General features: G+C 35.8%; 1 long non-coding RNA gene across 1 annotated transcript in view; it reads left to right on the top strand.

Moving 5' to 3' along the window:
- LOC118762910 overlaps positions 1 to 14,026 on the top strand; it is a 124,550-nt gene that overhangs the window by 29,557 nt on the left and 80,967 nt on the right. Inside the window, exon 2 of the long non-coding RNA XR_004998662.1 lies at positions 6,045 to 6,111. This is a non-coding gene — a long non-coding RNA (uncharacterized LOC118762910). The remainder of the gene's footprint in view (positions 1 to 6,044; positions 6,112 to 14,026) is intronic.

Genomic DNA, 14,026 nt, shown 5'->3' with positions numbered 1-14,026 from the left:
TCTCTCTCTCTCTCTCTCTCTCTCTCTGTATACATGTATACATACATACATACATACATACATACATACATACATACATACACACACACAGACACACAGACACACACACACACACACACACACATATATATATATATATGATTAATAATATCAGAGTAAGAAAATGTTTGAAATTTTTACTACCAGTGGCCTAGCGTGTAGAAAATTTAGTCAATATATATATATATTATAATATATATATATATATATATATATATATATGCATACGTGTTTGTTGCTGTCTCCTTGACTTGACATCTTATGATAGCTGTAAGCGAGTTGTCCCCGTCATGAAAGTGTTGTCCTTCGTTTCTAATCTTCCGCGAAAACATGCCTAACCTTGAGAAAATATAACCTTAGTTACAACAGGTGACCATTGACGACAGGAAGGGCATCCGACTGTAGATTATCTGCATTGACATTTTCCGCCCCACCTATTCAAGCATAGAAAAGTGGACTTCAATACGATGATGATGATGTGTTGCTAAAATGGACTGAAATTAGATTAATTTCTTATCCCCACTCCACCCCCACTTAAATTGCTTCCAGATTAGAAGAGAGTTTTCTGATGAAAATTAGTCAACGAAACGTACGACGCAAGTTGTTTTCGTGTGAAATTAACTCAAGAAAAGAAAAGCCATGGCATTTGCTGCAAATAATACCGTTTAAAGATTTTTGCCAGTTGCAAAATTATTGTGTGTTTTGCAGCTAAATCCTTAAAATAACTTTGGGTGCAGATAAACGTTAGTTCCTAACTCTGGAAATACATGATTTTCATAATAACTAATACTAACCTGTCAACGATGGCATTATAATTCCTCGCAATATTTTTTATCTTCAAAATGTGATTGTGTATTTCTGCATTTGTTTATTTCTTATGTCGACTGAATGTGTTTCACGGCGAGAAAATGTCATAGTGAGTTGAAAAACGTTCTTCTCGTTTGATGGATGCGTTTATTCTGTGCAAGTTGGCAAAGTAACAATTTAAAATATTACATTGACAACAGGCTCCCGATTTAAAATTGCAATCTCTCATCGCAACAGATTGTATGATGTGAACATTCCAGTGAGAACAGCTGTATATAGCAGCTAAATTAATCGGATGCCAATATAGGAAGGAAACACGAGAAAGTAAGATTGAATGCGAAGTTAATAATGAAAAGAGATGCGACGACGCTTCGAACGAAAGAAAGAGAGAGGTGACGAAGGAATGAAAGATTTGAAATATAAATTAGAGATCTCAAAATTTCCATTGCTACTACAAGCAATAGTAATCTTCTGACCATATTTCTCTCATGAATGCTGTACACGTTCAAACGACTTTGAACATCTCTTCTCTGAATTAATTACATTCACACGGCGCACTTTCAAATACTTCCAATTTGAATATTTGTATTGTTATAAAATTATATTTTGTGTTGTCACATATTTTAAGTATTTCTAAACTGTTCGGCGCATATTCTAATATTCAATAGTTTTGTATAAATGTTTGTCATTTATTCAATGGCGGTGTTTAAGAAATAAAGCCGATGCGAGTCATTCTCTAGAACCTCAATAACGCGAACGGCAATTCATTGCGTTCACATACATCACTACTATCTAACACAAAAATATATTCATTTATTCTTTCACCGGTTCTGTTCATTGCATTGAGGCAATGCTTCAGCACTCTTCGGTTATATCAACTCCAGTACTAAGTCTGATAATTGTTAAGCTTTAATTATCGAATGCTTGATTTCACCAACTGCATTAGACACATTTTTGAAGTTAGCCGACCTTACAGATTAAATGTGACAGAGATTTGACTCTTGTTTTGAAGTTTAAACACGCACACGCACGCACACACATACATGTATATATATATATATGTGTGTGTGTGCGTGTGTGTGTGTGTGTATGTATGTATTATATACACACACAAATTCCATATATATACATATATATATTTAATTTATTTAAATTGCTTTACGTTTAGCCAGTATTTAGGAATTGATGTGCATCGTTATACATCTAAGGAGAAGACAGCGAAGAACATTCGTGTATTATACTAAAAATTTCCTTTCAATGGTTTCCAGAGTTAGAAAGAATATTGAGTACATTTACAAATGAAGGAAAAAACAGGCCATCGGTTTTTTACACTATTTAATTGTGACATCTAACACGTACTTCAGTGGAGATAAAGACCAAATTATATAATCTGGTTGAGATGGGTTTTCTGAGCGAGTAGTTTTACAAAAAGAATCCAGTTAGTTGATAACTTCAATCCAAGTACTACATCGATGCTTTATTGTATCAATACAGAAGGCATGAAAAGCAAAGTAGACTTCACTGAGATTTGAACTCAAAGCACAATGTACTGGAACAAACAATACAAAGCACTTCGTTTAACCATAACAAGTACAGCAAGTAGCCAATTCCAAATATAGCAAAATATAGACTAAGAATGTGAAATAATCCAAAAACTAACAACAGACGGATGCACTCGTTGACCTCCCGGATAGTTATATATAATTATATCTTAATATCGTATTGTTTTTGTGTGTTCCTTCTCAAGCCACGCCTGGCTCATAAGGGTCGGTTTCCCAGTTTCATTGGCGTATAGTTTCCCCACTTGGATGGGACCTCGGTCCGTTGCAGGTGAGCTGTAAGATGCAGGAGGAAAGAGTGAGAGAAAGTTGTGGCGAAAGTGTCAGCAGAAGTTCGCCATTACCTTCTGCCGGAGTCACCTAGAGCTTAGGTGTTTCACTCATAAGCACACACATCACCCGGGCTGAGATTCGAACCCTGATCCCTCAAATGCGAGTTTGCTGCTCTAACCACTAAGCCATGTGCCTCCACAATATCGTATCAATGACGAGTTATATTTTCTTCAGAATCATTCGAATGCAGAGGCAGTCATCTCGACAAACGTTAGGATATTATTAATTAAACTCAAGAGTAAGTTTTGTTGGCAAGAAGGATACAATTTTGTGTTTCTTCTGGAATAAAGTTAAAGAGGTTTGCTTTGTAATAATGTAGTTCCGGGGTCGATCCCACTGCGTGCCACAGTAACTGGCCGTCTTCGATCACAGTTCATCGTTGACCAAACATTTGGAGTCTAATTTGATAACCGGAAACTGTACACAAACCCGTTGCGTAAATAAAAACATACACACTCATGGATAACTTCACCATCATAATCATCATCACCACCTATATGTGTGTGTGTGTGCATAGATACGTATATGTACAAGTGAAGGCGTGTAGCCTAGTGGTTAGGCTATCGCACTCACGATCTCTAGATCGTGGTTTCGACTCCCAAACTGGGCGACGCGTCGTGTTCTTGAGCAATGCACTTCATTTCACGTCCCTTCACTCCCCACACTCGAGCAGGGTAGGGTGCTCACCTAGCATGCATAATGGTGTCCTTTGAAGGCTGAAACAAAGCATAGGGCATTGTGACCAGCGATGTGTAACAGCATCTGATAGTCTGGTTGGTCACGTGATCACGTGAAGTGACATATATACAGATAAACTCACATATCTACCTACATATATATACATAGGTAAAGGCGCGTGGCCAAGTGGTTAGGGCATTCGGCTCACGATCGTACGGCCATGAGTTCAATTCCTGGCGTCGCGTTGTGTCGAGCAAGATACTTTATTTTCACTTTGCTCCTGTCTACTCAACTGGCAAAATTGAGTAGTACCTGGTATTTCAAAGGGCCAGCTTTGTCACACTCTGTGTCAGGCTGAATCTCCCCGAGAACTACGTTAAGAGTACACGTGTCTATGGAGTGCTCAGTTAATTTCACGAGCAAGCTGTTCCGTTGATCGTATCCGCTAGGACCCTCGTCGTCGTAACCGACGGAGCACTCCTTACATACCTACACACACACACACACACACACACACACACACACACACACACACACATATATATATATATATAATATATATATATATATATATAAATATAATATTGATAAATTCCAACCCAAGCTAAAAAAAACAATAATACTAATACTTAGAGCTACTATTTCTACTGCTACGACCACTACCACTAACAACAACAACAACAACAATAGTAAAGGTGCCTTTGATTCAATAACACTGTATAAACTCTATACTTGGAATGGCCAATTTTAAACACTATTGGATTTTACTCATAAGCTATTAGAATCTTATATACTCTTTACTCTTTTACTTGTTTCAGTCATTTGACTGCAGCCATGCTGGAGCACCGCCTTTAGTCGAGCAACTCGACCCCGGGACTTATTCTTTTTGTAAGCCCAGTACTTATTCTATCGGTCTCTTTTTGCCGAACCGCTAAGTGACGGGGACGTGACCACACCAGCATCGGTTGTCAAGCAATGCTAGGGAACAAACACAGACACACAAACACACACACATACATATATATACATATATACGACAAGCTTCTTTCAGTTTCCGTCTACCAAATCCACTCACAAGGCATTGGTCGGCCCGGGGTTATAGCAGGAGACACTTGCCCAAGTTGCCACGCAGTGGGACTGAACCCGGAACCATGTGGTTGGTTAGCAAGCTACTTACCACACAGCCACTCCTGCGCCTATGTATACCATTCTGCCTAAATAATGGATCTACATATGCCATATCCCTGCATACATCTATTTTCATTCCTGCACCTCACTCTCTATTTCGTATCTTATCTAAATTAACTATTGCTGAACCATCTTCTCACACCGTCTCCGATGAAGGGATATAATAAATATCCTGGAATCAGGTGCAAGACCTATTTATAAATGTTCTAAAATCTACACAGCCTTGGTATTTTTATCTCATTACGAAAAAAAAATTATATATATAAATGTTAATGACTTGTAGACAAGTGGTATTTTATTATGCAACCATATACTATAAAGTGTATCAAATGTCTTTATAAGTCAATATCACGTTCTGATGTGCTTTACATTATTTTGTTACAGTTATTTCTACAGATATTCTCTGTGTGTGTGTGTGTGTGTGTGTGTGTGTGTGTGTGTGTGTGTGTGTGTGTGTGTGTGTGTGTGTGTGTGTGTGTGTGGTGTGTGTGTGTGTGTGTGTGTGTGTGTGTGTGTGTGTGTGTGTGTGTGTGTGTGCATGTTCATCAACTCTTTTCCGAATTCCTGTGGCCAATAAATATTTCTCATTAGTCAATAATCTACCGTAATATTGAAAATGTGAAACCCTGATTATAATCATAAATGTCTCGAAATGATCATTTAGTTTCTATTTTTTAGAAAAACTTGTATACTCTTTACTTCATTACATAGTTACTGAGCATCAGTTATTTTTCGACCATATTTTTTACTTATTTTTTAACCATATACTTCAGTCGTTTTTCGACCATATTTTGCAGCTATTTTCCAACCATACTAATCACTGCTACTCTCTATTTTCCCTATGTCTAAAACTCACTTAATTACAACACCATTTTATTTTAGTGCATACTTTTCACGACATGCCTTATAGTTATCGATGCACTCCTGTGGTGTAAAATAAGCCACTCGTTGGAAAAACAATGGTAAAATTATTTGTGCGAGAGAGAAAGAGAGAAAGAGAGAACGAGAGAGAAATAAAGACAGAGAGACGGGAGAAAGAGAGAGAAAGTCTTGAGGCGAACGACGAAGCAGGAGTTAACGGGGAAATGAGAATTGTTAATCAAAGAAGGAAAAATATGAATGATGATGGACAAGATTATTTTGCACAGGCTACAAAGACACAAAAAATAAAAACGAAAGCTAGAAGATTAAACAGAAGCAAGGACAATAGATATTAATTATTTCATAGAAAATAATCAAAGAATTGCCAAGGGTATGACAAGATATTATTACCGTATTGGATGCTTATATCTAGTACTGTACCACAAAAATGTCGCTGAATTTCTGAGGGTACTACTGGTAAACAAATAATATGGTTTTTAATTAATGTCAACGATAAATATGTTTCTGCTTGTTTCCCTTAATTCTTCACTAACTTGTCTTTTTATTTTCTCTTCACAGAAACAGTTTTGGCTTCTACAAAGGGGGAATTATTTAACACGCTTATAAACAGACGATACATTTGAAGGTATGTACTTTTATAAAACTATATTTGGTATAATTTTGTGTTTGTGAGTATTTGTGTGTGCCTCTGTGTGTGTGTGTGTGTGTGTGTGTGTGTGTGTGTGTGTGTGTTTGTGTGTGTGTGTGTGTGTGTATTCCCATTCATTAGATATTTAGTATTCATTGAGTAAAAATCCGTGTTTATGTGTTGGAACTTTAATGTTGAACAGTATGCTATTCGTATTTACGTTGACAAAGTTAGACACGAATTTATCATTTACGAGTTGATAATTTAATAAACTTGTCTCAAAAATCGACAAGTAACCTCGTTTCTAACGATAATATTTTTTCCAAGATATCGTGAGCACCACAGAAAACAGCTTCCGGCAAACGGAATACCCCATCCTGTTTTAATTCCTGGCTAAAACGAATTCACTTCAAGTATATCATAAGGAAATAACATTTGGAAATTTTTGAATGAGATAAACATATCGACAATATCCTCAAATACTCTCTTGTATATCTAAATAATACGGATTTCAAATCATTCTATTTATTATTGTGCATTTTAGCTCTTTGATAACGAATATCTAAAGTAGAAACGCTCCTGGTAGAAATGTTCCAATGAGCGGAAATCCTGTCTTTTGAACAGCATTTCACATGATTTCTCTGCAATGTGATGCAACGAATGAAGTTTAAAATTTAGTTTAAAAACGAATGCAGTTGATCTTCATAAAGAACATACTAACAGGATAGTGAATAAACCTGTAAGTGAATGTTCAAACTAGATAGAAATAGCAGTTAGTATCCCTCAATTCGCACACACTGTTCGGCTTCATGATTTAAAGATAGAATCAGAGATTCAAGTTTTACATAGACAAAAACACCAAATGATCACGATTAAATTCTGTTTATCAACTGTATTTGATCTTGTGTAACCTAGGGCTAAAAACAAATACATAGATTGGTATGAACAAAGGAATGTTATGTGTGAGAATAAGTTAACCCTTTAACTGCGAAATTAAACTTCATGCTTATGCCAGTAATGAGGTTAAATATCTACAAAAATATATACAGCCGGTATTTATGTTAGTGAGGCCGACTCAGTAAAAAAAGAATATAGTTTCTAGCATGACATTTGGTAACAAAAGATAGACTGGTATATAAAACAGCTTTCTTAGGTTAAAAGTAATGAACTTTGATGATTTCCGTAGTACAAGGGGTAGAGTATATGGTAGCTTGTTATTTTAGCCGTTGTCGACGAGGTTGTCATTTAGACTGATTTAGATCTAAGATAGAATGCGTCCAACCCCGATTATTATGTATACTCAACAGGCATATTCAATATGCAGAGCCACCTTCCTTTTGCAAGACAATAGTGGGGGTAAACTGAGGGATATTTGGTTGCTACTTCTAGCTGAACTATGACCATTTATTTATTCTTTCCTTGGTTCCATAAGATAAGTCTTTACAGAGCGCCATTGACAGTTACATGTGGATGTCGGCCAGAAGCCATGACACCTCTTCCATAGTTTAGTCACATGTCATTTAAGCCATTTATGTTCTTCGGATATTTATGGCTATATTGCAATATCTCATTTCGTATACTGTATAATGTCGGCGCCTGGAGTCTAACTATGAAATATACTTGCACATACGTACATACAGAAAAGATTAAACACACATATCATATATATGTACGTAGGTACACACACACACACACACACACACATATATATATATATATATATTATTTCCATATATATATATATTATATAAACTTAATTTCTGTCACTTTATCTATCTACCTATCTAATTGTTTATCTATATCTTTATATATATATATATATGTGTGTGCACGTATGTATATATGTATGTATATATATATATATATATATATATATATTATATATATATATATATATATATATATATATATATAAATATGTACATATGTATATACATATATATATATATACACTCACACAGAGTGAGCTAGCGCGATAGATCGGTAGATATATAGATAGACAAATATCTTCCTACACACAGACATTCTCAATAATCTCTGATACCCAATGCCATTCTTCAAAGGCATTGCTTCACCCAAGAACGTAGTTTAGAAAACTCTGCATTCGAATCGGAGAACCAAACCGAACAGCCATGCCAATGCAACTAATAGACATAAAATTAAAATGCGCGCGCATGCGTGCAGGCACTGTATGTTGGAAAAGTCAAAGTTTCTTCCGAACCAGAAGGTCTCGAGGTGGATTTCCTTACATGGCATGTTCATCAAAAGACATTTTCTATTGCCCTGGATCAACTCGTACATTCTGAATGAAATTGAAAACATGGAAACTGTATAGAAGCCTGTCTAATGGATTTTACTTGTAATTCAAAAGGATGCAGCTTTTCCACAATGACTCGGCTTTAGGATTATGTTTAACGGCACACGTGTCTGTGGAATTGTGGAATGCTCAGCACGTTACACCTTAATTCAGGAGGAGGTAATCCAGTTATTCCAATAGCTGAACACTGAACACTGAACGCAGAGATCCTTATACACATATAAAAATTTTGGCGGCGTAACGACGCACAGGCTTTTCCCCAGACGATCTGCTTCTTTTTCTTTTTACACTGTTTCCGACAAAGAGCCATGCTCGAAATGTTTCTACTCCTATTTTTCCATCTAAAGCAGTCACTGAGCTTCAGTCTGATATATTTACTAAGTACATCCACTTCACTAACATTGTTTCTTTCCCTCGATTTATTTGTTGGATTTACCTCTCTCTCTCTCTCTCTCTCTCTCTCTCTCTATCTATCTATCTATCTATCTATCTATCTATCTATTATCTATCTATCTATCTATCTATCTATTTATTTATCTATCTATCTATCAATCCAAATAGCTCCCTATATGTATGTATATATATATATATATATATATATATATATATATACAGCGAGAGAGAGAGAGAGAGATACATACATACACATATATATGCACACATGCATGCATAAATATGTATACATAAATGTGTTTGTGTATATATATATATATATATATATATATATATATATATATACGTGAGTGTAAGTGTGAATAATGAATGTGTCTATATGACGGTAGTATTAAACTCTTTCGTGACAAGACCGTGAACCAAAACTGAAGCTCATGGAACAGGTCGGTTATATACACAGTGAAAATACATTTTCAGCCATCAATATTAGACAGGATTCAGTTTCTATAAAATATGTAAAACAAAAATAATTGAAACATTGGTGAATATATTTAAAATATTCTTCAGCTCTCTGTATGCTGTAGCATTTTTTTTTTAGGAAAATCAAATTTCAGCGGGAAAAATGGCCGCCAAGAGAAAAATGGAAAATACAAAGTAGAAAGAATTTTTAATGTTTTATCAAATTGTATGAATTGAGAAAACGAAAAAATGTGTGTGGTGTGTAATAAATCGTTTCATAAATAGGTTTCTAACTTATAGGAACACTAGATCGATAGAAATCAGTTTTATCTGATGAAAATAAGAAAGAGAAACGTATAAAATATAATATCAAAAAAGCTAATCAAACAGCGAAATGGAAATAAATACTAGAGACATTAAGGACTTTTCCGTCTTTTCTTTTCCTTTCAATATCAATTATTCGCTGAAATCATGAATGTGAATAGAGGTCAGATAAAAGTCATTGATGTAAGTATATAAGAACCCTCTTATAGATAGATAGACGTGGAACAGCATTAAGAATTAAGTCGATAAAGACAGCGACAACGACGCTGAATAACGATTGAATGGGTAGTGATCCATTGGATGGAGAAGGTAGATTCGAACAAATAGAATCGAGGTAGTTTATAATGGTTTATGGGAAAGCATCGGCAATCAATAAAGGTTACAACTACAAAATATATTAAGGGTGGCTGTGAAGATTATGGAAAACCACAAAAAAGAAACAGCGTAAAAGAGATTTTGTTATTGAACTTTCAAATGAGAAATAATTTATATTCAGCTTTACCATACTTAATTTACATTTCACTAATAGATTTTTGGCTGGCCATAATTACAATTACAATAGTGAATAATGTCGGCAAACAATTTTATTAAGTTTGTTGAGATACAATTTTATTCAATTCTATAGCGATAATGGTTTCTTTATATTCATATACATTTTATCCTGCATCATGTTTTTTTTCTTTTGGTGTTTTGTTGTATTACTTTTTTTTTTGCTTTTCTCTACTCATTTAACCTAATTGAATTTAAAGAAGGCTTCCAGGAAGGCATTAATCCAAGTTATTGATATTACTGGTAGCAATCTAAAGCAACTGTATCACATGACCCAGTCTTCGTTAACTTAATATTTCTAATGAAGACTACTATTTAACCCTTCGCCTGTCCTGTCCATCACATGTGGTACTCTGGACATATTTCCCTGGCAGCCATGCATCGTATGTGATACAAATTACCATTTTGTTTCAACCACCAGAATAAATTTGAATTTACGGAAGGAAAGCTTTGTATTACAGGGAAAGTACTAAACAATGGCTAATTAAAAGTGTGGGTAACAAATATTGACGTTTAGGATAAACTCATGAAAATGATTTGGACACGTAAAGATTTAAGAGGTTATCAAATAAAACTGCCGATGTTTTCCTCTCTGTACTGTAATTAATTTAAAGTATGCTGCTCTTGGCATTTAACAATTCGGTACTCATGCAACTATTTTGGTTTCAAGCAGAGTTCGTCCCTAAATATTTTTTTTTTCAGTTTTCCTAATTCACTGTCACGTCCACTCATGGACATTTCCTTAAACATCTATCCATTTTAGTGACCTCAAAACGAAGAAAGACAACTGACCATCGAAAACCAAACAGTATTCAATTAATGGACGTAGATAAAATATTTCCCCTCCTTCTTGACCACTTCTGACCTTCCTCCATCTTGGTGTGTGTGTGTGTGTATGTATGTGTGTATATGTGTGTGTGTGCGGGATCACTATTTATGTGTATATATATATGTGTGTGTGTGAGAGAGAGAGAGAGAGAGAGAGAGAGAGACAGAGAGAGAGAGAGAGAGAGAGAAAGACAGAGAGAGAGAGAGAGAGAGAAAGACAGAGAGTGAGAGAGAGAGAGAGTGTGTGTGTGTGTGAAAGAGAGATTCACACGTTGTATATTGAAGCAAATAAAAATGGCGATGCTGAAATCTAAAATAGAATGGTTGCAATCGATAATGATTGGTACCTCATTTAACTTTTAAATTATTTGAAGCTTAAATGAATAATATTGATTTCTTATTGATCTGGCACAAAGCCACAAAGAAGTCTCAAGAGAGATTTGAACTCGGAATGTAGAGAGATTAAACTGGATGATAAGAATAAACACCACCTTCTGATATTGTTTCTCACACCTTAGTTATTCTATATTCATTTGATAATGAATTAACTGGAATAGTTATTAGTGAATTCCATGGAAGAAACTCTCAAGAGAGCTGAACGGCAGAAGGTCTTCAAAGAAGAAAACCTACTTAGGCAGATGTTTCAGCCTTTAACTTCTTACACTCTGAAGTGTCCGCGTCACATTCAGGTCGTGACTCTCGCGTGCCCTTCTGCTGACAAAATTTATCACATTGGAGACTTGTGTATTTGGAGATTTCATCCTGTCGGAACTCCTTTCCGTTGACCCAGCTTTCAAATTTATACTTAAACTAGAGCACTCGGAGAGCGCAAACCTCTGCCAAGGCAACACTAACGTCCTCTCAACGATTAGCCAGAGATGATTTTTAAAATGAAAATATCTGAAATAAACTTAACTGATCTCACAAACGAAAATACTAGAAACGAACCCGACCGCTCTCAAAAATTAATTAAAATAAACAGGAAAAAATCATCCAGAATCTTTGTTCGGTACCGGATCGATCCCAATGGTAGTCATGGAATAAGAAGGTGGCTGCAGAAAGTTTAGTAACAGTAATAAATAGTTTATCCGTATCTGATACAAACCAAAGTTAACAAATTCACCATTCAAAATAGCTACAGACTTGAAAGTTAACGTAAGATCGAAATCGTGTAGAGTAAATATAACAAATAATCCAGAATCATTGTCCGGTGCCAGATCGATCCCAAAATTTAATTAGTTTGTGCCAGTCACGAGGCCAAACATCCCTGAAAGTTTCATCCGAATCTATCCAGCGGTTTTTGAGTTATTTTGTTCGTGGTCAAACAAACACGACTAACGCCATCACAATGTCACAGAGTTACTTCCCTTTTGCTTACAATACGATTTCGCTTTCAAACGAATTTCTGAATGTAATTACTCGAAATAATTGATTGGAGTGATATACTGGTAGTGAGATAAAGCTGTCGTTGTTGTTACTGTAGTTGTTGATGTTGGTCATGGAGCTCCTGATGTGGTTTAGCCAAGTTCACCCATGACGAGGAATACCTATGAGCAAAGCTATTCCAATCATGACAACCCCTCCTATATTCTCAAACCTTACTTAGGACTATTTTATCCAATGCATCTTGTATTCAGAATGGTTATGTTTAATTTGACGGACATTTGGCTACTATTTCTAAGAGGTTCAAGCACATATAGAGTTCCTTAGGGGCCCAACTAAAGACGGTAACTGTTAAAGAATCTACGACTGCTTCTCCTATTTCTGGGTTGACATAATGCATTCTGGTAATATGGGGCATTTCGCTTGAGTATGTCCTTCCTTAATAAACTAGCCTTGGTCGTTTCTGAGCCCTAAGTAAGCATATGAGGTACCACAGAGCATGAGAGTCAAGTAGTAGTAGTAGTAGTAGTAGTAGTATTTGCAACAGCAGGTCGTGTTGGTGTTGTTTTTGTTTAATACCAGGTGATAGAGGGGACCCTTAATTTAAGGGGTTCCAACCACAGTTCATGTCTTTCCCTTTATTTTAGAAATATTGTTGCATCCTTACCCAGTTTTCCTTTCTTAAAAGGTCTTCAAAAAAGAAAGCCCACTTAGGCAGATGTTTCAGCCTTTAACTTCTTACACTCCAAATTGTCCGCGTCACATTCAGGTCATGGCTCTTGGTTGATCTTCTGCCGACAAACTTTAGCACCTTGGATATCGGAGAATTTTGTATTTAATTCACTTGGAGATTTCATCCTGTTGGAACTCCTTCCCGCTGACTCAGCTTTCGAACTTATATTTAAATGAGAAACAAGAGCACTTAGAGAGCGCAAACCTCCGCCAAGGCAACACCAATGTCTTCTCAACGATTAAGCGGAGAAGATTTTTAAAATGAAAATATCTGAAATAAACTGCTCTCACAAGTTGGTTGTTTTCAGGAAGAAACCGGTTGTTAAGGCAGTAAGATCGAGAGACAAATCAAAGTTCTTTCATTAGTTTATAATGCATAGTAAGATTTTATTGTTGCTTAATCCCAGCATTTCTCTTATCAAGTAATCCTAAAACCAAAAGCTTTTTAGTCAACACGTCTTCTGGGAGAATATATAGGACAGTATCATAAAATGCATCCTGTCATTGTACAAAATATGAAGGAGATGTCGGTTGCCATTTATCAGCTCAAGTTTCCTCGTAGCGATTCCTTCAAGTTGCTGTTAATGTTAGAAGTAAATGAGATAAAAATGTTTACAATATTCAGTTCTGTCTCTCGACGTCCAGAATTTCGAATCGAACCAGGATAAACATTGTTATACAACTTTTTAGAATCGATGATATCTAATTAAAAGCCTCGACTGACTACGTTTCACTAAGTATCTGCACCTGGAATATTCCAGTCTTAAATAGTATGAAGGCCCGAGAAAAGAAATTTATAGACAAAAGGGAATTCCTCATGCACCAAATCACACACCCCACCACTCCCCATGTCATCACAACCAAATTATGCCCAAGGTTTACCAGCGATGCATTTTGCCCATTGCGATAAAAACTTTGGCAGTTCTT

The sequence above is a fragment of the Octopus sinensis genome, linkage group LG4, assembly GCF_006345805.1.
Source record: "Octopus sinensis linkage group LG4, ASM634580v1, whole genome shotgun sequence".
Taxonomy (NCBI): Eukaryota; Metazoa; Mollusca; class Cephalopoda; order Octopoda; family Octopodidae; genus Octopus; species Octopus sinensis.
Note: the sequence above shows the minus strand (reverse complement) of the source record. Positions and strands in the feature narration are given on the sequence as shown.